The sequence below is a fragment of the Ictidomys tridecemlineatus genome, chromosome 4, assembly GCF_052094955.1.
Source record: "Ictidomys tridecemlineatus isolate mIctTri1 chromosome 4, mIctTri1.hap1, whole genome shotgun sequence".
Classification (NCBI taxonomy): domain Eukaryota; kingdom Metazoa; phylum Chordata; class Mammalia; order Rodentia; family Sciuridae; genus Ictidomys; species Ictidomys tridecemlineatus.
The window spans coordinates 204,138,162-204,161,238 of NC_135480.1; the positions used below are offsets into that span (position 1 = coordinate 204,138,162).

Below are 23,077 nucleotides of genomic sequence, written 5' to 3' on the forward strand. Positions count from 1 at the left end.
CTGAGGCTGGCTTTGAACTTACGATCCTCCTGCCTCAGACTCCTGAGCTGCAGGGATGACAGGCTTGGCCAGTGCAATCAGCTCTAGAAGCTTCTTAGTGTTCATCTGAAAGGTGTTCACTCTGCATCACTCTTGAAAGACAATCTAGCTTAAAGACAGCTTAGGTCGGCACATACTTTCTTTAACTATCTTGCATTGTCCTCTGGCCTCTGGCTGCTGATCTTCTTCCCGTCCCGTTGTGACAGGGTGGTATCAGGTTAAAGCCTAAGTTCTGGACTCCTTGGCTGCCTGGGCCCAGTCCTGGTCCCACGATCGATCGCGGTGTCACCTGGAGCCCAGTGACCCGCTGTTGGCGATTCCGACCTTGGAGCCAGGCTCAGCTGGCCGGTGCACTGTGGCTGTTGCCCAGGGCTGTTCACGGGGCGCTGTCACCTGGGGCTCCACGTGTCTTTGTTTGCTGGACTGCCACGACAAGGAGCCACAGGCTGGTTTAAACCACACGGTTTTATTTTCTCCCAATTCTGAGGCTGTTGGCCTCTTGTGGACCCTCCCCCTGGCTCCCCTGGGTCTTCACACGGTGCCGCCTGTGCCCTAATCACTTCTTATAAGGACTCTGGTCACACTAGGATCAGTACCACCCACGGGACCTCATTTTGCCTTGAGTATGTCTTTAGAAGTCCTAAAGCCAAATGCGGTCACATTCTAAAGTACCCAGGCTCCTCCAGAACTTGAATCTCAGTGGGGGGCACAACAGCCTGTAACAACTGGGGTGGGGACTCCAGATGACCTCTCCGGTGTGTCTACCGGGAGGCGCTGCCACTGGCTGGGTGGTCCCCTGTCACTCAGAGCCTCCCTGGGCTCCTTGGTGGGCCAGCGTGGGGCCGCTTAAGACAGCAGAAGCAGAAGCTGCAAGGGTCCTGGGGTCTGGCCTGGGAGGCTCCAGGTGATGGGTCCAGGCCAGTCCAGAGGGAAGGGGGACACAGGCTGGACTTCTCACACTTGGCCCATGTCCTCTTAAAGGGGGAGTGGCTGCACCTCGCCGCCAGGGCCGTGATCCTGTGGAGCCCTCTGCGCCACGATGGCAGCAGAAATCACCCAGAGATGTCAGGTGACACTCCCCTGCCTTGGTGCTCCACCTTTAAAGTGAGGATGGCGTTAGAAATACTAACCGTGTGGCGTGAAGGGCTCGTGGAGCGCCCTGGGGATTCTTTTTGAGGGTGTCAGGTGGCAGGCTCTGTCCCCTGGGGTCCTCCTTGGTCCACAGCTCGGTTCCGCAGAGCCCCTAGGCAGGGTCCACTCTTGCCCCTTGTGGACCTGGTGTCCTTGGGCTTTTTTTTTTTCTTGGCGGTTCTGGGATGGAACCCGGGACCCCACTGCACCCCCCTAGATCTGCGGCCTCTCCGCCATGCCCACACTCTGTCCCCTCCCGCGCGTCTCTGAGGCTTCCTGAGTCTTCCCAGTGTCTCTGTTTCCATTCTCTGTCTCTGGGTGATGTCCCCAGGTCCGTCCCGCGGGTCACGAGGAGGCTTCGGCTGTGTCTTAGGGAACGTTTTAATTCCGCTGGCGGGTCACGAGGAGGCTTCGGCTGTGTCTTAGGGAACGTTTTAATTCCGCTAGCTGCGCTTTCCTTCCCTTCCAGTCCGCCCCTGTTTTCATGCACAGTCTCCCGGGGTTGTGCTGTCACCTCGGTTCCTTGGTGGCCGAATCCTCTCCCCTGGCTGCTCCGTGCTCCAGGCCTGGAGCTGTGAACTCCGGCTCTGGGGGACTTGGCCTTTCTGTAGGTCTCCACTCCATGAGGGCCTCTTGGTCTGGCCTCTCCTGTCAACCTCCAGCACTGGGAACCTACCTTCTTTTTTCTTTTTCAGACAGACGAGTGCTGTCTGGGGTGGTTGGTGAACTCTGATCCTGGTCCTCTAGCAGGACAGTGTCACATGACCACGTCTAGATCACTGGAACCAGACGTCGGCTTGGATATATGACAAAGGCGTCTTTTAAAAGCAGCAGAGGAAAGATGGGCGTGTATTTAAGGATATGGAGACGACCGGTCAGTATTGGGGGCCGGGGGAGGAGGCCGTTCACCCCGACACACACCGTGACTACGATAAATCCCAGACGAAACAAAAACTTAAATATAAATGTGGAGCTGTAAAAGTGCTATAGATGGAAGTAATGTGACGTGAAAAGCCTGTTCAATTATTCAACTGATGGTAAAAGTCCTCCGGAAGCTGTGACGACAAGGATGTTTGGAAGTTCTGGACAATACTATGAGCAGATCCACAGAGCAAGGGACCGTTGGGAAGGGAGTCACATGAGAGGGCCAAGGCTCAGCGTCCTGGTCCAGTAACACTCCCCCATGGCCCTGGAAGACAAGATCTCGCAGGAAGCCGGAAAGGAAACGGACCAGTGATTCACAAAATAAGAAACATAAAGCATGAAAGAGTAGGTTCTCCTCCTGTGATCTCGAAACACCTTAAAACAAGATGTCATTTTACCCTGTCGCCAGTGTCAAAAAGGTTAGCCTGTCCTCTGAGGACCAAGAGGGGGTTCCACAGGATCCTCTGGCCTCAGCAGGAGTGTGGCAGCCCCGCCCCCACCCCGGGTTTTAATCCTAGGAACCCCTGAAGGGGACCTTATTTGGAAATAGAAGGAAGTGGAGGGTCTGGAGAGGGTCACGGGGATCACCCACGCGGGGCCTCTGCCCTGCACAGGGGAGGAGGAGGCAGAGGAGGAGGTCAGAGTGTCCAGGCCACGTGTCCAGGGTCAGCAGTGGGTGGGGGCTGGGGAGTTCTAGAAAGGACCCTCCCCTGGGACCTGCAGGGGGACTTTTTACCTTCAGAATTGGGAGGTGACAAGTTTCTGCTGTTCTCAGCCACCCCCATGTGGCCGTGGGCATGGGAGCCACGGGAAACCCCTTCAAGTGCCCCAGAACCTTCCGGAGGGTAATGTCACACGCGCATCTCTAGAAGTCACTCGAGATGAGGAGCTGAGGATCTGTCCGAGGTGTCTTGGCAAGGATACTCACGGCAGCCTCCTTGAAGGGAGCTGGGTGGACAACCTGTACACCGACAACGGCGGGCTGGGAGCGACTGGCACTGTTCTCTACGACGACAAGATGAAAACAATGGCAGCCGCTGGCGGGGGCTCTTGCTGCACAGAGGGACCCCGTGAGAACAGAGGTGCAGGCCTCCCGCCCAAGGTCACACAGCCAAGGGCCCGAGACTCCCGCCCCCAGCCCCGGGCAGTGTCTTTACCATCCAACAGGAGTGCTCGAGGGGCAGCCCTGCACACCGCGATGCCCACGACGGGAAAGGCACCGAGGGACATCAGTGGCAGGCTGTTGGGGAGAAAGCATTCGAACACCTCCCGTTTTTGCAAAAATAAAAAGTGCATTCAGTGAGAGGCAAAAAAGGCTGGAGGGTTCACTGTGCCTGGCGCCGAGGGCCGCCCGGGGCTGGGTGGGTTTATTTTCCACAATGAGCACAGGTCGCCTTTATAACCAGAACAGAATATCCAAAGGCAACTCCCCCCGCCCCCGCCTAGGTGCACCTCACCCACCTCCCAGCTCATCCTGGGAGGTGGGCACAGCGGGCTGGGGACTCTGAGCCTGTGACGCCCGGCCCACCAGGGCCTGCTGCCCGCGCCTTCCCCACACCAGCTCTCCCGCAGCATCGATTTCCCCATCCTTCAGAGGAGCCCTAGGAAAGGGAAGAGCATCTTTGGATCAATGAGCCTGCAGCTGGGGGTGGTGTCCAGGCCGAGCTGGCTTGTCACTGCCCTGCCCAGGACTGGAGGGGAGCTGGTGGGTGGAGGAGCTGGCTGGGCTGTGGGGTGCCAGGGGGACGTGTGGCAGGGGCCGGGGAGCGGCCGGGGGTGGGCCAGGCGGGGAGGTGCATGCTTTAGGGGGTGGGGCACAGGGGCACAGGGCGGGGCCGTGTGTGCTGGGGGCTGCGCACAGGGTGGAGCAGGGGAGTGAGGGGGCGCTGCTGCCTGGCGCTGGGCACAAGGCTCCTCCGGGGGCAGCTCTTTGCCTTGACCCCGGGGGCTGGCCCCGGCCTCCCCTGTGAAGCAGGAGATGCTGGTGGCCACCGGCTGCCCAGATGGGGCGATGGGGTCGAGGGTCGGGAAGGCAGGAGGGCTTGGCCTTTGGCCTCCTCTGGGCTCTGCCAGCTGCAGCTGGGGACCTTCGGGGACCGCTGGGCTGACAGCCATGCTGCGCGCTGGGCAGAGGGGTGAGGGGCAGGAGGGCAACCGCGCCTGGCCCCAGGAGCTCGCAGCGGGGCTGGGGTGGGCGGGGGGTGCTCCTGGGCCCATCTGGCCAGCAGACCCCCACCTGCTCTTGCTGGCCCAACAGGCCACTCTGGGCCTCATTCACATGTCCCTTCCCGTCCAGTCACCCGGGCCTCGTCCTTCCTGCCCAGACCAGCCAAACCCCTTCCTGACCGATCAGGTGACCGAACCCTGGCCCCTCGTCCATGGAGATTGGCCTCCTCTCTGCAGCCCCCACGTGGCTGCCCAGGCACCCCCTCATCTCTGTGTTCCTCCTCCCGGGCGAGGGACACTCCTTAGAGATCCTGGTTCACCACTCACTGCTCATGCGTCCCCCAGTCTGTGAGCTCTGGGGGTCAGGCTGGCCTGCAGGGTCCTCCTGGCTGGGTCCGCAGCAGAAATGGCCCAGCGTGTTTGTGGGGTGGATGAAGGACCACGACCCTGCGGGTGTCCCACGCGGGTCCTGTAGGCATGCTCCGGGCGTGCCCACGTGCACACAGGACGTGCGTGTACGTGCCATGTACATTTGCACACCCACGCGTGTGCGCTGATGCTCACCTGTGTGCACACTGCTTCTCGCTCCAGGTGGAGGCCGCTCCGTATCCCCACACTCTCCTCCTTCGCCTGCGCCCTCCACTGCTGCCCACCCGGCCGCCCAGCCCCAGCCCCAGCCCACGGGGGACTCACCGGACTCCAGGTCTGACGCTCCAGCAGCCAGGCCTGGACTCTCGGAGCAGGGCCGGGCCTGAAGGCGCCAGGAGTCCGGTCTCGGCAGAACCGGTGCCTCCCGGGCTCCTATGAAGTGGGGAGAGAGCCCCGAGCCCCCAGGAGACCGAGGCCCACCTGGCGGGAGGCAGCAGTGTCCACCATGACCCACTGACAATGACGATGGTGGTGACATTCCAGTGACATTCCAGGGCTTAGCCCTGGAGCCAGCCGGAAACCTAGGCAGGTGGGACCCTGGCTCTGGCCCCGGAGCGTCCCTGCAGCATCCTGGGGCAGGGCTGGGAAAGGAGGCGTCGCAGAGTGACGGGCTCCTGCCTGTGCCCACCCGCAGCCGCTCCTCAGGCCTGGGGCTCACAGCTGCCCGCGCTGCCTGCTCCACAGCAGCCGCTGTGAGGTCCACCCTGACCACCGGCCCGTCTTCTGCCTCTCACACACCAGGCTCCGGCCTCGGGGTCTGCGTTTGCCGTCCCTCTGCCTGGTGCCCTCGACCCCCAGATCCTCCTGTGGCTGACCCCTGCTCAGCTCAGAGGTCCCCTCCCCAGGTGACCTACCGTCTCCCCAGTGCCCAGCCACTGGGAGGATCTGGGGGTCGAGGGCACAGGGCCACAGTGTCCACGACCCTGGCGCATTTGGTCAGCGGTCCTGTTGAGTCTTCATGGCCGGGTGGACACAGCAGGGCGCAGGGCTCAGAAGGTGCCCCATGGGGCAGAGCCGCAGGGGGGGACGCGCCCGGCTCCCTGGTTCCAGTCCTCGGGCCGTCTGTAGCAGCACCCACGGTGTCCCACCTCCCCTCAGCCCCCGGCCTGACCGTCCTCAGGGGAAAGGGGGTCCCCAGCCCCTGAGGGCTCCCCACTTAGGCCCTAGGGTGTCCCGGGCTCTCACAGAGCTGGGGGCCTCGGGCTCTCGGCGTCAGGCCCAGCCTCTGTCCAGACTGGCAGCAGCAGGGCTCGGGGCCAGCGGGAGGCCCGAGTCGGCCACGGGTTCCACTGGGGCCTCCGCCCTGTCCCCATCTGCGCCAGGGCCTCGGGGTGGAGGCAGACGCAGGGGGCCCTCACAGGCCTCCCACCCACTTGCACCCCCCCAGGGTCAGCCCCTCTGTCACTTGTCACTCGCGGTGTCTGCTGCTGCTGCAACCTGCAGACCTCCAAGCGGCAGCCCGGGAGCTGGCCGAGGCCTGCAGGGGCGCACCTCCTGGCCACCTGCCTCCTGCCCGACGTTTGTGGGAGGCCGGCCTCCGTGCCGCCACAGTGCCCGGGGACAGGCTGGGTCCCGCTGGCTGGGGCCAGGGCCACGGGCAGGGTCTCCCGCTCTCCCCTGCCCCCCCAGGGCAGGAGACCCTCCTCCGGGCTCTGGGAAAGGCTGGCACCTGACAGGGAGGGTGGGAGGGTGGACAGAGGCCGCCTGTCCCAGCCCCAGGAGCTGCTCTTGGCTCTGGGGCTGTCATCCGGGTGTCCCTCGGAGAAGGCCGGCTCTGGCCAGGGCCCCCCCACACCCACCACCGTGGCCTTGACTCAGAGACGGCCCTGCAGACCAGTGGCCGGGCTGGCGGAGGGCCCGCGGGTGGGCAGAGGGTCCCCCAAGGCCCAGGGCTCCGCCTGGCCCCCCAGCAGGCTCCCGGGGCGGGAACTGCACTGCGGCGGCTTGGAAGGGCGGAGACTGCCAGGAACGGGGCGGCCGGTCAGTGCTGAGCCCCAGGGGCGCGGGGGCCCAGGGACAGCAGGGTGGCAGTCGTGCCAGGCCCGTGCCCGGCTGTCTGCGGCGCCCTCTCCCTTCACTAGGGCTGCTCCTCTGACGGCTCAAGCGCAGTGTTCCGAGGCCTGGCAGGTGCCACCTCCCCTCCCCTGCTGCAGCCACTCTGTAAAGGACCGAGCCTGGCGGCACTGAGGGGGCAGGGAGCCGCCTCCTGCAGGCTGGGCCCGAGCCATCTACTTGAGGAAGCAGGATTTGGATGACGCCGAGAAGGGTCTTTCCAGCCTCCTCTACCCCACTCTGCTGGCCTCTGGACAGGCCTTGTAGTGTACCCCACCTCAGGGCCTTTGCACAGGCTCCCAGCACCAACCTTCCAGCAACCTCCCTTCCTTGTTGGCTGTGTGGCCTTGGGTGAATTACCTAACCTCTCTAAGGCTCCATTTCCTTTGCTGGAAAATGGGCTTATAATAGGTGTCTGAGGGTTCGGGTGGTGACCAACACAAAGCACTGGTCTCAGCACCGCGGCTGTGGGGGGCCGTCCCACCCCTGCCGCCTGCCCGCTCCCCCCCCCCCCGCCCCTGTCCTGGGCAGCGGCCCTGGAGGTCCCCACAGGGTGCCCCACAGAGGTCCCCCTTTCCCAGCTCTCCCCTCCGTCCCAGCCCTGTCCTCCGACCCTTCAAGCACAAAGGCGAAGCCCTGGTCTGCTGGACGGAGAGACACCACGCGGATTCTGGTGTGTGCCCACGGAGACCACAGACAACACGCCCCCGCACATCCGAGAAGGCAAGTCCCCTCGTCACATGCCCTGCAGAACAGCGGCTGTCCACAGTGGGGCAAAGGCCCTTATCTGTTGAAACTCTGAGATAAAACACAGAAATCTAATCTGAATAGAAATGGAGTGATGCAGAGGGGTAGTGGGTGTCAGGCAGGGTTTGATCCAGAGGCTCAGGGTGTCGCAGGTCTCCTCGCTAGGCCAGTCAGGTGGCTCACTCAGGGTAGCAGCCATGGCGGCTGGGGTCCCAGGACTCCTCTCCTCACCCTGCACCACCATGAAAGGCAGGAGCACCCTGCTCTCGGGCCCTGAGGAAGAGGAAGGAAAGCCGTTTGTCAGCGGGCTCTGACCCCTCTGGAGGGGGCCAGGGGGGAACTGCCCTGTTGTGGGATGGCCCTGGGGAGACCGGGGCCTCTTTTTCAGGTGCAAAAGCACAGCACCCCTTTCCAGCCGCGGAGCGGCTCAGGGAAACGCCGTGGGGGTGACCAGGCCAGCTGCCCAGGGCGTGCAGGCACCGGGGTCCCAGGCTCTGCAGGCCGGGCCAGGCGGAGCCCGAGCTGTGTGACCTCGGGGAAGCCCCCTCCTCCCCTGGGCTCAGGGAGGCGGGTGGGGCCTGTGGCCAGGACCACGGTCACCTGGGCACCTCTGCTGTCATGACCCGGGTGGAGAGCCCTGGGCGCCGTCCCCGTATCCAGCAGGTGCTCAGAAATGTCCATCGTCGGCTCCTGGGCCATGTGACCCCCACGCCCCAGAGGGGCCAGGTGGCCACAGCCCATGGTGAAGGGGGGAGGCCCCTCCCCCATTCCCCACCCCCTGTGTCTGGGGGGCTCCCAGGCTGCAGCAGGCCCTCCCCCCTCCGTCGTCTGAGCCTGGCCAGCGTCGGCCAACCTGCCGTCCCTCTTCCTCTCTGGCAGGCCAGCCATTAAGCAGCAGGCCCCCAAAGCCCCAGCCTGCAGCCTCAGCACTGAGCACATTTGCAGCCATTAGCTAGAAGCCCCAGCCTGGCTACTCAGGGCTAATGCACTGCCCACCCTCCCCCCCCACCCCCTGGGACTGCCAGTCAGAGCTCCATCTGCAGGGAAAGAAGAGAGTCTGGGAAGAAAACATGGGAGCTGCAGGACCCACATGGACAGTCGTGTAGGTTGTTCACTGCACAAAGATGCTGCTTGGGGGTGAGCAGAGCTGCAGTGCCATCAGCCCTCCACGGGCCAGGCTCGGGCCCTGCCCAGGCTTCATCCCACATGGGAGGTGGTGCCCTTTTCTCATCCATTCAAAGGCACCCGAGGGGAGGCGGTGGCCTGTGTGTGGGTCACAGGAAGGAACTATCCAAAAACTCCAGCCCCTGCGTCATCTTTTTAAAAACCGCCTCCAAAGCCATTTTTTTTGGGAAAGAGTTCCACGAGTTTCCTCATTTATACAAATCTGTGTAAATTGATGCCACAATCAGGGTCCAGAACAGGTCCCCCCACTTCCCCTCAGTCTGGCCTTCTGTAGCCCCCCACCCCGGCCTCCACTGATCTGTTCACTACAGTGTGCTCTTTTGGAGAAAATCATATAAACAGGATTCTCTCACCCAGCACCGAGGCCTGCCCCTGGTGTCACTCGCAGTCCCCTGTACAGATGGACCCCAGTTGGCGCCTCTACCTGCGCCACAACCAGGCTGTGCTCCGTGTGAGACTGCGGTGGAGCAGCTGCAGGGCCAGCCACGGGCCGCACAGACCTCAGCCGGGAGCGAGCGGGCCGGCCCAGTCCTGTGGTGAGCGGGCCAGAGGGTGGCTGGCTTCCTAGGAGCCCGCCCGGGCCACCCCGGGGTGTGTCCTCTCCATCGGGGCTCGGAGTTCCAGTTGCTCCGCAGACTCCTCAGCCCTCGGTATGGTCCTCTTTTTATGGAGCCGTGTCGGGCCTGGAATACCAGCTTGGCTTTGGTCTTCCTCTCCCGATGGCCGCGATCCTTTCGTGCCCGCCCGCCTCTCTTCTCTGGTGGAGGGTCTGTGCAGGCCTGCGGCCCCCTCTCGGCTGAGTCCTTTTTGCAGGTGGAGTCGGGCAGTTCTTTATGTACCCTGGACACTCTCCTCCAGATCTGTCATTTGCAGACATTTCCTCCGTCTCGAGTTAGCCTCTCCTTCTCGCAGCAGGACCCTCCTTGGAGAAAGCCTTTCGCCATGATGAAGCACAATGTGTCAGTCCCGTCTCTCACAACCTGCGCTTCCTGGTCCTGAGTCACAGCTTTGCTAAGCCAAGTGCCCAAGAGTCCTCCCCCGTGCCCCATGTTGGGCATAGCCCACAGGATCCCGCCACCCACTGCAACTCGATTTTTGCATGTGGTGTGAGGTAGGGATCAAGGGACTTTTTTCCCTCTTCTTTTCCTCTTTTTTGCATGTGAATGTCTGATTGTCCCTCAGTATTTATTAAATGAATGAGTGGAAAGCACAAAGGACCTGGTGGTGAGGTCGACCAAATGGGGAGGTCAAGACTGCTATTTGGTGGATAAAGGATACTTTTTCCAACAAATGGTGTAAGAATATTTCAATATCCCATTTTGCCAACAAACCCCCACCTACTCCTTTGGATCTTGTACAAAAATAAACACACAGGGGTTTTAGACTAAAATGCAAAGCATGAAGGCACTCAGCAGTCCATCTCCATCCCGTGAGATTCCCAGCCTGGCTCAGGACAAGTCAAAGGAGAGCCTTCCACAGCCATCCTGAGGGCCCCAGGGATTGGGGTGGGAGGAGGGACCCCGCGCTTTCCTCCAACATGACCTCCGCCCTGCGTTCTCCATGGCCTGCTTTCTTTGCATCATCTCATTTAATCCTAAAATAAATCAGCAAACTTTTGGAGGCAGGAGTTTTTATTTCCACTTTGTGGGTAAGAGATTTGAGCAGCTTAGAGAGGTTAAGGAACTTGCCTAGGGTCACACAGTAAACGGGGGAGAAGGCTTTGAACCAGCATGTGGCCCTCAAGGCAGAGCGTGGTCAGGCCAAGCATGAGGCCACATGCCAGGCCTGACCCGTCCTGTCTGGTCCCAGATGGCCTCAGAAGCTGGCGGCCTTCCGGAGGCGGGAACCGCCCACGTGCTCTCAGGGATGCACCTTCCGCAGCGTCACTGCACAGCACACAGCGAGCTCCAGGGAGGCCGAAGCACCTGGGCCTGGGACAGGGAGCCTGGCTGGGCCACGGGGAGCCCGGTAGAGCCAACCCACCAGGCCCCCGCTCTGAGCTCAGCGCTGGCTGAAGTAGATGCTCCGTCCACGTCAGGGGCTGGTGACTTCTCTCTCCTGGGGCTTTTACTTTTATTATCCAGCCTCGCAGGACCGTGTGGCTCGGGGTGGAAGGTGAGCGCCCCGCCTACCCACGGGCACGCCCACCTCCCCCTGCGGGACCCCTGGACCCCAGCTGCTGGCCGCAGCTCCTACAGTGGGGGGACTGGGTGGCCAGGAGCAGGGAGGGCCTTTAATTCCTTTCCCCACTCAAAACCCCGAGTTGACCCTCAGGAAGGCCCTGAAGGGCCTCAGGATGCCGGGCTCCCCCAGAGGGGAGAGGCCCTTGCCTCGCGGAGGCTGCCCAGAGCACAGGTGCCTGCCGTCCACTAGTCTATGACCCCAGCAGCCCCCTGGACCCTGCCCACCTCCAGCCTCAGCAGCCCCAGATCCCCACTGTGGCCACGCCTGCCCCGCTGGTCACCAGCCCCTCCCAGCCCTCCTCTCCACCCATCCTGGGCCAGTAGCTGAGGACACCCCTCTAGGAGGAAAGTCCCCGCCCCGCCCCGCCCCGCCCCGCCCCCGGGACCTTCAGCCTGGCTCTCCAGCTCTGGGCCCCGGAAATCTTCAGAACGGAGCCGTCTTGGGAATACGGTTCCTGGGTCCAGAGTGGGGAGGGACTGGGGTCCAGGGCCCATCTGTGCCAGCAGCGGCCCTGCTGGGACTCAGCTTAGCCCGCCATCCGAGGGGGCAGGGTGCTGGGTGAGCAGGACCGTCAGGCGCCCTCCCCCCTCAGCCCTGCCGACCGCCTGCCTCCTCCACACCCCCCCTGGACCCACCTTGTGGGGCAGGTTCTCGCTTCTGCGCCTCTGTACAGGCTCCCTGCGGAGGGACACTTCTCCAACGTGCTCCCTGCGGAGGGACACTTCTCCAACGTGCTCCCTTGGGGAACTCCTACTCATCCCTCAGAACCCAGCTTCCATCCACGATTCCTGAGGCCCCTCTGCACCTCTCCTCTCTCCCGATACACGCGCCCTGCTTTGTCAGCATTTTATTTTGCTGGAAGCGCTTTATCTTTACCATAATGGTTTTGCCTACAGACCCCATGCTTACCAGGTGTCTGAACTTGGGTGTTATCTACCCACCTCTCTGAGACCGTTTCATTTTTTATCAAAACAGGGATTGAACTATTACCCTTTAAGTCAAACCTGGTGGCACACACCTGTAATCCCAGCAGCTCAGGAGGCTGAGGCAAGAGGATCACAAGTTCAAGGCCAGCCTTAGTAATTTAGTGAGATCCTATCTCTAAATAAAAAGAAAGAAAGGGCAGGGGATGTGGCTCTGTGGTTGAGCGCCCCTGGGTTCAATCCTTGGTACCGAAATATAAATAATTTTTTAAATAAAAGAGCTGGGTACGGTCAACAGTAAGTGCTTGCCTAGCCTTCCTGAGGCCCTGGGTTCAATCCCCCAAACTGCAAACAAAGCGAAACAAAACAATATTACCCTATGCATGGCTTCGAGGTTGACGTGAGCACACGCACACCAGAGGCCCTGCTCAGCCCATGGCGCGGCTGCTGCTCAGCTACCCCAGTGCCTTTGTGGCTGCCTGGGGCGCTCTGGGAGTCTGGGCTAGTGCCTCCTCCAGCTCAGGATCCTTAGGTCCCAGGATGGACTTCTCCCAGGAAGACGGCTCTGTAAGTAGCTCCGTCCCTGCAAACTGTCCCCACTGTGACGCTGTCACTGGCCGTGTGTAGGGAAAGGGCCTCTTGTCCCTCTGGGGCCTCCATTTGGAGTCAGAGGAGCCAATAGGGTCCCCAAGGTGAGGGAAGCAGGGGTGGGGACAGAGGCTCAGCAGGAGACAGGGGCTTCCTCGTTCAGGGCAGTCTGCAGACCCTGGAGCCTGTGGAAGAGGCCCTGTGCCCGCCCCCCCCCGGCCCCCAGGGGCCTGCCCAGGGCGGGAGGAGGAGGCAGAGGCCTGGCCCCAGCCGCAGAGCTGGAGAAGAATCTCTTGATCTCTCGGCTGCACCGAGAGGCGGAGGCAGCAGGGCCCTGGAGATGGTCTCCATGACAACCGCTGCCACTCACTCCCCATCTCGGATGTAAATTAGTTACAATTTTATTAGTGTGCAGAATTTCAAGAGGCCGAATCCTGCCTCGGAAAGGAAGGGGGGGGTGGAGGTGCAGAGGACAGTTTCCAGAGCCTCCCATCCCGCCAGGACCCCCACCCCAACCTGCATCCCTGGGGGGCCACTGGCCCTCGTTCGCCTGCCCTGGCCACCAGGAAGCACACAGGCCTGGCCTCTCCTCCGGCCTCCCCCTGCCGCAGCCTGGGAGCACCCTACCCGGCCGGGCTGACAGGGGGCCGCAGAAGGCCACGGGTCGTAAGCACCCCGAGGGGGCCCCGTGCCAAAGACCCTCTCCTCCCTCCCAGTCGCCCCCCAGGATGGGTCAAAGTTCACTGGGCACAGCCTGGTGCTTGACAGAAGGGTGAGGCTATCACCATGGGTCCTGGGTCCTGGCTTCAGGACACAGGCGAGGCCCTGGGTGCTCAGAGTCATGGTGTGGGGCTGCTGCCCTGTGGCCCAGGGACGCGCACCTGTCCCCTCCAGCAGCAGGCAGATGTGGCCTCTGGTGTGGACCGAGGGTCGTGTGTGCAGGCTCAGCGCCCACAGGGCTTTCCCAGGGAGGTTCAGGGAACAGATGAGTCTTCTTCCTGAGGCTGCCGTGAAGACGAGTTGTGTCCCCGAGGCACACCCACCGCACGTGCCCCTCAGGGGCTGGGTCCTCCCCTGCACAGAGCCCTTGAGACCCTGCAGAGCCCCTGACCTGGGGCCTGCACTAGGGTGTGCACGGAGTGGGTGACGCTGCGGGTCAGGGCCAAGTGTAAGAGGAGGGAGGGGCCAGGGCAGGGGTCACCTGGACTGGGTCCCCAGGCCAACCCGGAGAGAGGCCGAGGCGCAAGGGCATCGCAGCGTCTGAGATGTCTGGGGCCTGCAACCCTGGGAGGATGGACGGCACGAGGGACGAGGCCCGGGTCAGGTGGAGGGCGGTGGATGGAGGAGACGGCTGGCTGGCTGGAGGGTGGGCAGGCCACGTGCCGTGGTGACAGGCGCTGGGACTGGGATCCCTGAAGAGGCACGTCACCATGAGTAAGCGTCCTAACCCTCCAGCCCTGGCCTTGGCCTCCTGTTTTTGGGGGGGTGCTGGGGACTGAACCCAGGGTGGTGTGCCTGCGGGCGAGCGCTCTAGCCCTGGCCGTCTTGACCTGAGGACGGTGGTGGGAGGAGTGAGCTGGGGCCCCGAATGGTGGTCGAGCTCTGAGGACGAGGCCTGCACACAGTCAGGGCTTCATAAATGTCACCTTTTTCCATCCCACGTCCTGAACCTGGCCTGGGGTCACGTGGTGAGACACGGGGGCTGCCCGGGGGGTCTGGGCCCACTGTGCAAGGTGGGCGGTCCCAGCTCAGGGCCCGGTGGTCAGGAAGGGCCGGGGGGCAGAGAGCTGGCTGGGCAGGGGCAGCGGGAGGGCAGCCCTGAGCCGGGAGCTGCCTGGCGTCCACCTGCTTGGGCTGGGGCCAGGGTCAGGGGTGGCAGCCGCGGACTGTTCAGGTGAATGGGAGGGACATGGGACAGCCAGGGAGGGTGACGTCAGCCAAGCTGAGCAGGAGTCCAGGGAGGAAAGGAGGAATGGTGACTTGGGTTGGCTCCCAGGCTGCTGCGGGAGGCCTCTGAGAGGCCATTTCAGGGGGCCGCGGGGAGCAAAGCGCTCTGCAGAGGGCATGCGAGGACGAGGGGCCAGAAGCTCAGACGGGGCTGCTCCCACGGAGCCTCCCTCTCAGCCAGAGCGGGGTCTGCTCCCCTGCGCAGGCCTCCCCCCATGGCCTGGAAGATTCCAGAAGGTGCTGCCGAAGGGGATCGGGCTGGTCTCAGCAGTCCCAGGCTCACGCCTCCCAGGCAGCCTGGGCTCCTGACGCGGGTGGAGCTCCCGGGCAGCAGGCCTTGGGGTGACCACAGCCTCGAGCAGAGAGAGGCAGGGTCTGCAGGAGGAGGGCCGCCCGCGCCATGGGGCCGGACACCGTGGAGCCCTGCGGGCAGCGCCTACCTGTGATGTGACCGTGCCCCGGAACCTGGGCAGACGGGCCCTGTGTCCGCCCCGTGACCGGTCAGGCCCATCTTGAGGGGGCAACAGGCTCCCGGGCTTCACCCGAGCTCAGCTGTGGCCCCGGGTAGCGGCAGGTCACTCCCGGGCGGAGTGGACAGGAGGCCACACAGGGAGACCCAGGCAGCCCGGCTCCTCCATCCCCCAAACGCCATGTTTTGTGGCCCGAGGGCTGAAAGCTGTAACAGGCAGGAGCAGGGCTGTGCCCGCCCACCCGTTCCGACGTGTGTCTCGCTAATTATGCCACACACCGGAAAACTTAATTAAATCGGTGCTTGGTGTGTAATTTCAACTAGTTTGGAAGTCGGGGGAAATCAAACAAACAGCCACATGGCCCTGCCAGCCCGTGTCACCTCGGCGGGATCCTGCTGGGCCCCGGTGCCGCAGTCCTGGCCTGTTCAGGCCGCGAGGCCCCTTCCCTTCCCGCACACAGGACCCTGCCCGGCTCCTCGTGCAGCGCACGCGTCCCACCTGCGCACGCTCAGCGCACGCTCACCCCAGCACGCACACAGCAAGGAGGCACCTGGTGGCCCTGGGGACCCAGAGAGAGAGTCCAGGCTGCTGAGTGACCAGGAGCCTGGGGACAGGCCGGCACCCAGCTGTGATGCCATCCTGCTGGGCTCTGTCCTCCCTCTGCTGTCCTGGAGCCCAGCAAGAGCGTCCCCAGGTCACAGGGCTCCGGGAGGGCAGTGGCAGGGGACCCAGACAGCAGTTCAGACGCCGTGGAGCAGCCAGGAGCCACGTCTTGCCACTGACGGGGTGTGCGTGCCCAGGGAAGAGAATGGGAAGGAAACAGGGGACGTCCCTGGCAGAGGGGAGCCCACGGGTCCTCCACAACCTTCGGCACCGCCATCTCTGTGAGGGCTGGGTTGGGCTCCAGCAGCAGGATGGCCAGAGATGGCGGCCAGTGGGCCACAGGAGGATGCGTGGTGGGCAGAGCAAGAGGGCTGTGCCGAGTGAAGCGCCAGTCAGGGCCGGCGTGTTACCTCTCAGAACTGCCCCTCGAGGCAGCACTGTTCGTGGGTATGGAGGCTGAGGCTAGAGGCTCAGAGGCCCAAGTGACTGGCAGTGGAGGCTGGGTTTGAACGGAGGCTGACACTACAAACTGTAACTCCTGTGGAGAAAGAGAAGGGCCAGGCAGAGCCCAGGGTGGTGGTCAGGCCAGGCCTCGCTGGCGCCAGGCACGGGCACTGGGTGCAGGTGTTCCACTGAAGGGTGGCCTGCGGAAGCCCCAGGCAGAGACCAGGGCTGAGGTGAGGGCTGGTGGAGTCCCTACGGCCAGAAGCAGGTGGCCGCAAACCCCAGTCTCCCACTCCCAGGCCACCACACCGTCGGGGACAGCAAGGCCAAGGACCCTGCTCAGCACACGGTAGGAGCTCAGGATGGAAATGTTTTGCAGCAGCCATCGTGGTGAGCCTGTAATCCCTGAGACTCGGGAGGCTGAGGCAGGAGGATCTCAAATTCAAGGCCAGCCTGGAAAACTTAGGGAGGCCCTGTCTCAAAATAAAAAGGACCAGGGTTGTGGCTCAGGGGTGAAGTGGCCCTGCATTCAATCCCCAATACCACACAAGAAAAGAAAAAAGAACGTTTGGTGAACTAAAGAAGCAAGGTCTTTGTGCAGAGAGCCATTTTACCCAGGTCACCTGCCCGCAAGGCCTTCTCCCTGTACCCTGGGTCCAGCACCAGCGGTCCAGGAGGTACCTTCGCCTGGGGGTGAATTTCTCCAGCTGGTTCCACACGGTTCCCTGCCTAGTGTGTGGGGGGGGCTGGGGGCCTCTCCACGGAGCCCCGCCCACGCTGCTGCTGCAGGCCTGGCACCTGGCCGGCCTGGGAGGAGGTCCTGGAGGGGGTCTGGCCGAGGTGTTCCCACCAACCTGGTCCTTTGAGGGTCTGTGCCCGGCTGGCTCTCTCCCTCCCCCCACTGCCCCCTCCTCCAGCCTCCCTCTTCCCCTCCCCCTCCCTCCCCCTCGCCCCCTCCCGGGCCCTGCCGGCAGAGCTCTGAGGTCTCCCTCTTTCAGGGCTCAGTCCAGCCTCCCTCCTGCTCTCTGGTTCTCTCCTGCAGCCTCACCCTGTCCAAGGGAGGGGCGCCAGGGGCCGGTGATTTGCAGTTCCCAGACCAGTCGTCTCCGCAGCTGCACATCTGGATCATCAGGGCGCTCTGGAGACGGAGCAGCCCGGCCGGGACGCAGCCGCCCCCTCCTCCCGCCCTCCCCCCTTCCCCCTCCCTCCCCGCCCTCCCCTCCCCCTCCCCTCCTGCCGGTATTTTTAGCTGCTGCGGAGCATTAGCGTGCGGGGGAGCGCGGCGAGGCTGGAGCGGCTTTATCTGTTGTGACAGCCCCAAGGGCAGCTGGCAGGGTCCTCCCTCTCAAGTTCGGAGCGCGCTCCCCTCTCCGGGTCGAGCCTCAGCTGGACGGGGGCAGGTCTCACCCCGTGGGTCCGAGGCCCAGGCTCCCAGCAGCACCAGGCCGCTGGCCTCGGCCCCTCGGCAGCTGCCTCTCCCGGTTCCCTGCTCAGGCCTTTGTCTCTGCAAGACTCCACACCGGGCTCCCTGGGCCCCTGACAGGGTCCCCCTGGCCCCTGCCTGGTCCTTTCCTTGGGCAGCTTCTCTCAGCCCTAGGGTCGCTCCCCCAGCCTCCCTCTGCACCCTTCCCTGGACAGGGCGGGGTGGGGGCTCCTGGGCTGACCCTTCAGTGCACCCCATGCCCAGGCCATTCCGACTCCTGGTCCTGCCAGGCCCCGGGGACCAACTGCTTGGGGAGGTTCCCCCAGTGCAGCCCATCTGCAGAGTCCACCTGGCCCTGGGTGGTCCCCAGTGCCACCCTTCTTCCCCACCTGGCACCAACCTAAGCTCACCATGTGGGTGCCTGAGAATCAGCCCACCCGGCACTTCCCACACACTCTGCTCCACACCACAACAACTGTGGGCTGCAGACCCTCTTTCAGGACAGAGGAGGCAAAGAGTTCAGCCCAGCCGCCTTCGTGTCCCAGACCTTGCTCCCCTGCGCAAGTTCTGGGGCTCCGGGACCCAGAGGTAAAGGTTCTGCTCAAGATCCCACAGCCCGGCTGGTGCAGGGGAGGAGGAGGAGCTCAACCCGGGTCAGCTGCAGGGGAGCCAGGGGCTGGGGAGGCCTTGCTCCAGCCGGCATGGGGCTACGTTTGTCCTCTTTGGTCACCGAGACCTTGCAGCGGTGGCTCTCTGGCTCTTCCCCACCAGGGCCCAGTTCTGGGCGCTGCCCTCCCTCCTGCCATTGGCTCTGCCCTGGCCTGCCCAGGCCCCCTGTCCCCTCTGCTGCCCCTCCGAGGGCCCCTTACCCCGCTCTGTTCTGGCTCCCCCTGGGTCACCCAGGCCTGTCTGCACCTCTCCCTCCCTCCCCTCCGCTCTCCAGGCCAATTCTGCCCAACACACACGCACACTCGCACACACTCACACACACACACACGCATATTCTCACACACACACACACACGCAGACGCGCTCACACTCATGCAAAGACACACATTCGCACACCCAGCCCCTGTCACTGGGGCAGTGAAGGAACTGAGGCTGGCCCCAGGGGAGGCTTGGGAGGTCTTGCTCCCCACTCGGAGGCGCCTCCCGGGTGGCGTCATGGGGCAGGGGCTGGGCCAGGAGGGCTGGCTGGGGGCTCAGTGAGGGACACCCCATGGCCAAAGCTTCTGGGAGGCAGGGATCCCCGCAGCCTCTCAGGGGAGGCGGAGAGGTCGACTCAGGAGGGCCACAGCGATGGTGACTAGCCAGGATCCAAGGACAGAGGTGGCCATCGCCTTCGGGCCTGCACCATTGCCTTCAGGGGGAGGCGCGAGGCCGCTGGCCCTGGGTGCCCGGCCGCGGGGAGCCTGCCTCCTCACCCCCTGTTCCTTCACTTCTTCCTTTTGGTCTCCAGGTGCTGGGGAGCGGGCAGGACTTGGCTCTGGAATCCACAGCCCTGGGTTCGAATCTCAGCTCTTTTCACAAGCCACGCAACGTCTGGGGTGGCTGTCCCCCAGCCCCAGCCCCGCTTTCTTCACCTCCAACCTGGGGACATGGCAGCTGCCCCTCGGGGCTGTGCCAGGGACTGCCGAGGCCTGCACACAGACACGGGCCTGCGGGAGTCGCTGGTCGGGGCCCGCACACCCCAGGGCTCTCTGCCAGGGCCGGCTGCGTGTCCTTGGCCCTGAGCGGGAGCCCCTGCTCCACCACCTAAGCCGTCCAGGAGGCCTCTCTTCCCCCTCCACACAGCGGGGACAACAATGGCAGGACCCCCAGGGGCCAGACTGGCTGAAAGCACCCAAGAATGCACTGAGCTCAGCAGCGTGGTGGGTGGGCTGAGCTAGGGCGCTGTCCCCACCGTCTTGTGCCCAGGCAGGGGACGGGACAGGGCAGCCTGAGGAGGATGAGCCCCACTTTAGACAGCGGGAGGCTGTGCTCTGGGGGGGTGACTGAGGGGGAGGGGCTGCCCTGAGCCAGGTGTGAGCTGCGGGAGGGTGGGTCCGGGTTCTGAGCTGCCCGGGACCACTGGGACGGGTGGGCTGCAGGGCCTGAGACCAGGAGGCCTCCAAGCGGGCAGGGCCGTCCAAGCATGGCCCCAGCAGTGGACGGGCCTTGTTCTGGCTGGTGGCCTCCCTCCTCTTGGCCCTGGACCTCTCCTGACCCCACCTTTGTCCATTCCTCCTGGGTCTGGTCTCCCCGCTTCAGAAGGCCAGCCCTGCGGGAGGGACCAGGTCCCGTTCCCTGCGTGGCCCCTCTAGGTGGCCGTGCCATCTGGGTGCTCCAAGCTCTTCACCACTGGATGAGCGAGGGAGCTGGTGACTTCTGGGCGCCGGGGCTCCTCGTGGGGGACACCGGCTCACCAGGCCCTTCATGGATGGACGGTGGTGGGGGCTGCTTCTCTGTTGCTGTTCAAGTCCTGGCACTTCCAGCAGAGGCTGGGCCTTGTCACCCGCGGGCCCAGTCATCCCGAGGTCCCCGTCCCGGCAGCCACTCTCTGGTTTGCACTGGGGTCCTAGTCGGCACTGGCATGGGTCAGGTGGGGGTCGCCGTGACCTTGACGTCCTCCTCAGGGCTGCGAGCCCCCTGCCCTTGCTCCCCCCCTTGCCTCGCCTCCTGCCTGCCTCCCGCTGCCCCTCGCCTCCTCTCTGCGGCTGCTCTAGGGGCACTCAGCCTCCCTGGCCACTCGGACACGGCCAGTGTCCCTCCCTGCCCAGCCTCCCACCAAGAGGCCCCTTGGGATGCCCCTCCCTCTGCTGGGATGCGGATCCCCTGCCATAGTGTGGCCGCGCGGGGACCACCTCCTCCCAGCAGCCCCTGCCAGCCTGCAGCGGTGCCCCTCCGAGCCCCGACCAGGCCCTGCCTCTCCCTCGTCCACCCTGCAGCACCTCTGAGCCTCTGCCATCAGGCTCTGTTCTGCTGTCTCCCACCTCCCCCAGGAAGCTCTTGCCCTGCTGGGCTGGCTGGCTGGCTTCCCTGGGCCCGCACCTGTGCAGCAGGAAGGAACCATGCTGCAACCTGGGGCTCAGAGCAGGGCCAGCACGGGCAGCTCCCTCAGAGGAAATGGATGCCCCAAGGACAAAGGGGAGGTGCGCTCGGGAGGGAGCAGGCAGCCTGGGCTTGTGTCCTGAGCAGCTCGGGCCTCCGCGCAGGTTGCTTAACCTGAACCAGGACTCCTCTCCTCGTCTGTGGAATGGGCGTGGTAGCTGGATGGCCGCAGGGGCTGCACGAGTCTGGGCTGCATCCGACACCTGGAAGCTGCACACGTGAGGTTTAAAGGGGCTCTTTGGATATAACTTGTCCAGATCCTGACTCTCTTTATTTTGGGGAGGGGGGCATTGGAGATTGAACTCAGGGCACTGGGCCACTGAGCCACATCCCCAGCCCTATTTTGTGTTATTTAGAGAAAGGGGCTCACTGAGCTGCTTAGCACCTCGCTTTTGCTGAGGCTGGCTTTGAACCCGAGATCCTCCTGACTCAGCCTACAAGCCGCTGGGATGACAGGTGTGCTCCGCCGCACAGGCCAGATCCCAACTCTTGAGTCCCCACCTCACCTGGATTCTGCTCAGGTCCTTCCTTGTGGGGATGCTGCCTCCCCCTTCCACCTGTCCGACATCCACATCCGATCCTTTCTCCAATCCCCAGGGCTCTTCTTAAAACACCCTAAGTCCAGCCTTGCTTCGTCCTCCACCAACCCCGTCCCTCACCGGCCAACACCATCTCTCCTCTGGGCTCTCCCGGCTCCTCCCTCGTCTTGCAGCTTCCCTCCAGCCCTTCACTCTGTTCTCCACTCAAGACAGTGCTTTAAAGCACAGCCCAGTCCCCAGCACCACTCAACCAACCCACAACCCAGTCCCCAGCACCACTCAACCAACCCACAAGCCAGTCCCCAGCTCATTCTGCCCTCTCCCTCCCTGGGCTTCAGGTGTGCTTAGACACAGGATGTGAGCAACCCCACCTCAGGGCCTTTGCACCTGCTGCCCTGCCCTGGACCTCTCCTCCCAGCCTTCCAGGGCACCCCCCTCACTTCACCCCAGTCTCAGCTCCAGCGTCGCCCCCTCCCCTCCCGGACCTCCCTTTCCAGCCCCCAGTCCCGGGGTTCCCTGGCCCACCCAGCTCTGCTTTCCCGTGGAGCTCTCCTGGCTCCTGGATTGCAGTGCTGGGTTTTCCTTTGTTCTTTGTCTCTCTTCCCTAGAATGTGAGCCTCACAGATGCCAGAACTTTGTCTCCTGGTGCACTGAAGAGCTCCTGGCAGGAGTGTCTGCTCATAAATATGGATGGGACGAATGAATGAATGGATGCCCGGCACCACGACCATCATCATTGCTCTGCACAGGCTGCAGGGGCCAGAGGGCAGCACCACGGAGCCCAACAGAGAAGCCCCCCGGCGGCCTGACCCGGCCCGCCTTCTGCCAAAGACCAAAGACCCGTGGGCTTCTGCCATCGCTGGGGCTCAGTCTTCCCGCTGCTATGGTTACCAGGCACCCGTTCCCAAGGAAAGGCCAGGCCAGGCTGACTGTGCCCTTCTGCCCAGCTCCCTCAGGCTGCCCAGGATGTGACAGAGGAAGACCAACCCGAGGGCCACCTCCACCTGGTCTTAGCTCCATCCTGCCTGGGTTGGAGGAGAAGGGAGGGACCTGCCGTCCTTTGCAAAGGGTCGGTCCTAACCCTGCCTTTCTGGAGGACAGGCCAGGCCCTGGGCAACTCAAAGATGCACACACCATGGCCCCTGCCCCCAGGGTGGTTTCTGGTAGGGGAGGGGCGGGCTGCACTGACTTAGCTGTGTGTAAAAATAGCATGGCTCCACGTGACCCAGAGGAGGCAGGTGCAGAGGGAGGAGCGGGGAGGGCCAGAGCTCCCACTCTGCCGCCCCTCCATTACTGTCCACTCACCCTGCAGTGCCCACCTGGCCACAGCCGGCTCCAGCTTAGCAGCACGGTGGAGCAGGAGGTCCCCCACACCACCAGGTCCCCACCCATGGCCGGCAGCGGTAGAGGGCCGTCGCCTTAGGACACACAGCTGCCTGGCCCAGCCGCAGAGCCTCCAGAGGCAGGGCCGGTGTCCGGCTCTCCCACAGCGCTGGCCTGCACCCACGTCCTCTGCTCCTCGGGGGATGCCCCTGATTGTCAGACCCTCGGGAACTGACCACTGCACCTCAGTAGCATCTGCAGGGGGTTTGAGGCCCAGCTGTCGCTGTCCCTGTCATTTTCACGACTATAGTCATCACCACCATCACCTCCATCGTCACCACTGCTATGGGGGGAGCTGTGTCTCCCCGAAAGACTGGATCCAGTCCTAATTCTAGTGCTGGACTTAGTGATTTCTTGTAGTGTAGGGATTGAACCCAGGGACACTCTATCACTGAGCTACATCCCCAGCCCTTTTTATTATTGAGCAAGGTCTGAGTTGCCCAGGCTGGCCTCGAACTTGCAATCCTCCTGCCTCAGCCTCCCGAGTCACTGGGATTATAGGCGTGTGCCAGCATGCCCGGCTAGGCCCAGTACTTTAGAATGTGACATTGTTTGGAAATAGGGTATTCAGAGGTGATCAAGGTAAAATGGGCCACTGTGTGGGCCCTTATCCAGTGAGACCACTGAAAGGGGTATTTGGACACCAACACACACACTCACGGAGGAAAGGTGGCCTGAAGATGCAGGGAGAAGAGGCCACGTGAAGATAGCAGGCGGCAGGGATGTACCTAAAGCCAAGGAATGCGGCCTGCAGCGTGGAGCTAGGAGTCAGGAGGGAAAGGGCCCTTCCCAGTGCCTTCGGAGGGCACA

General features: G+C 63.4%; 2 long non-coding RNA genes across 5 annotated transcripts; one reads left to right on the forward strand and one right to left on the reverse strand.

The window, feature by feature from the left end:
• Nucleotides 1-10,286: 10,286 nt before the first annotated feature.
• Nucleotides 10,287-17,019, reverse strand: LOC120889918 (uncharacterized). Of its 4 annotated transcripts, none has more exons than XR_013438354.1 (3): nt 16,881-17,019; nt 12,157-15,926; nt 10,287-11,958 (listed from the first exon to the last, which is right to left on the reverse strand). It is a non-coding gene; the product is annotated as an uncharacterized LOC120889918 (long non-coding RNA). The 4 variants fall into 4 exon arrangements; XR_013438355.1 differs by having other exon boundaries at nt 10,287-10,604; nt 11,493-15,926; XR_013438352.1 differs by having other exon boundaries at nt 10,287-15,926.
• Nucleotides 13,921-19,279, forward strand: LOC144377382 (uncharacterized). Its single transcript, XR_013438356.1, has 3 exons — nt 13,921-14,056; nt 16,132-17,843; nt 18,715-19,279. It is a non-coding gene; the product is annotated as an uncharacterized LOC144377382 (long non-coding RNA).
• Nucleotides 19,280-23,077: the final 3,798 nt, after the last annotated feature.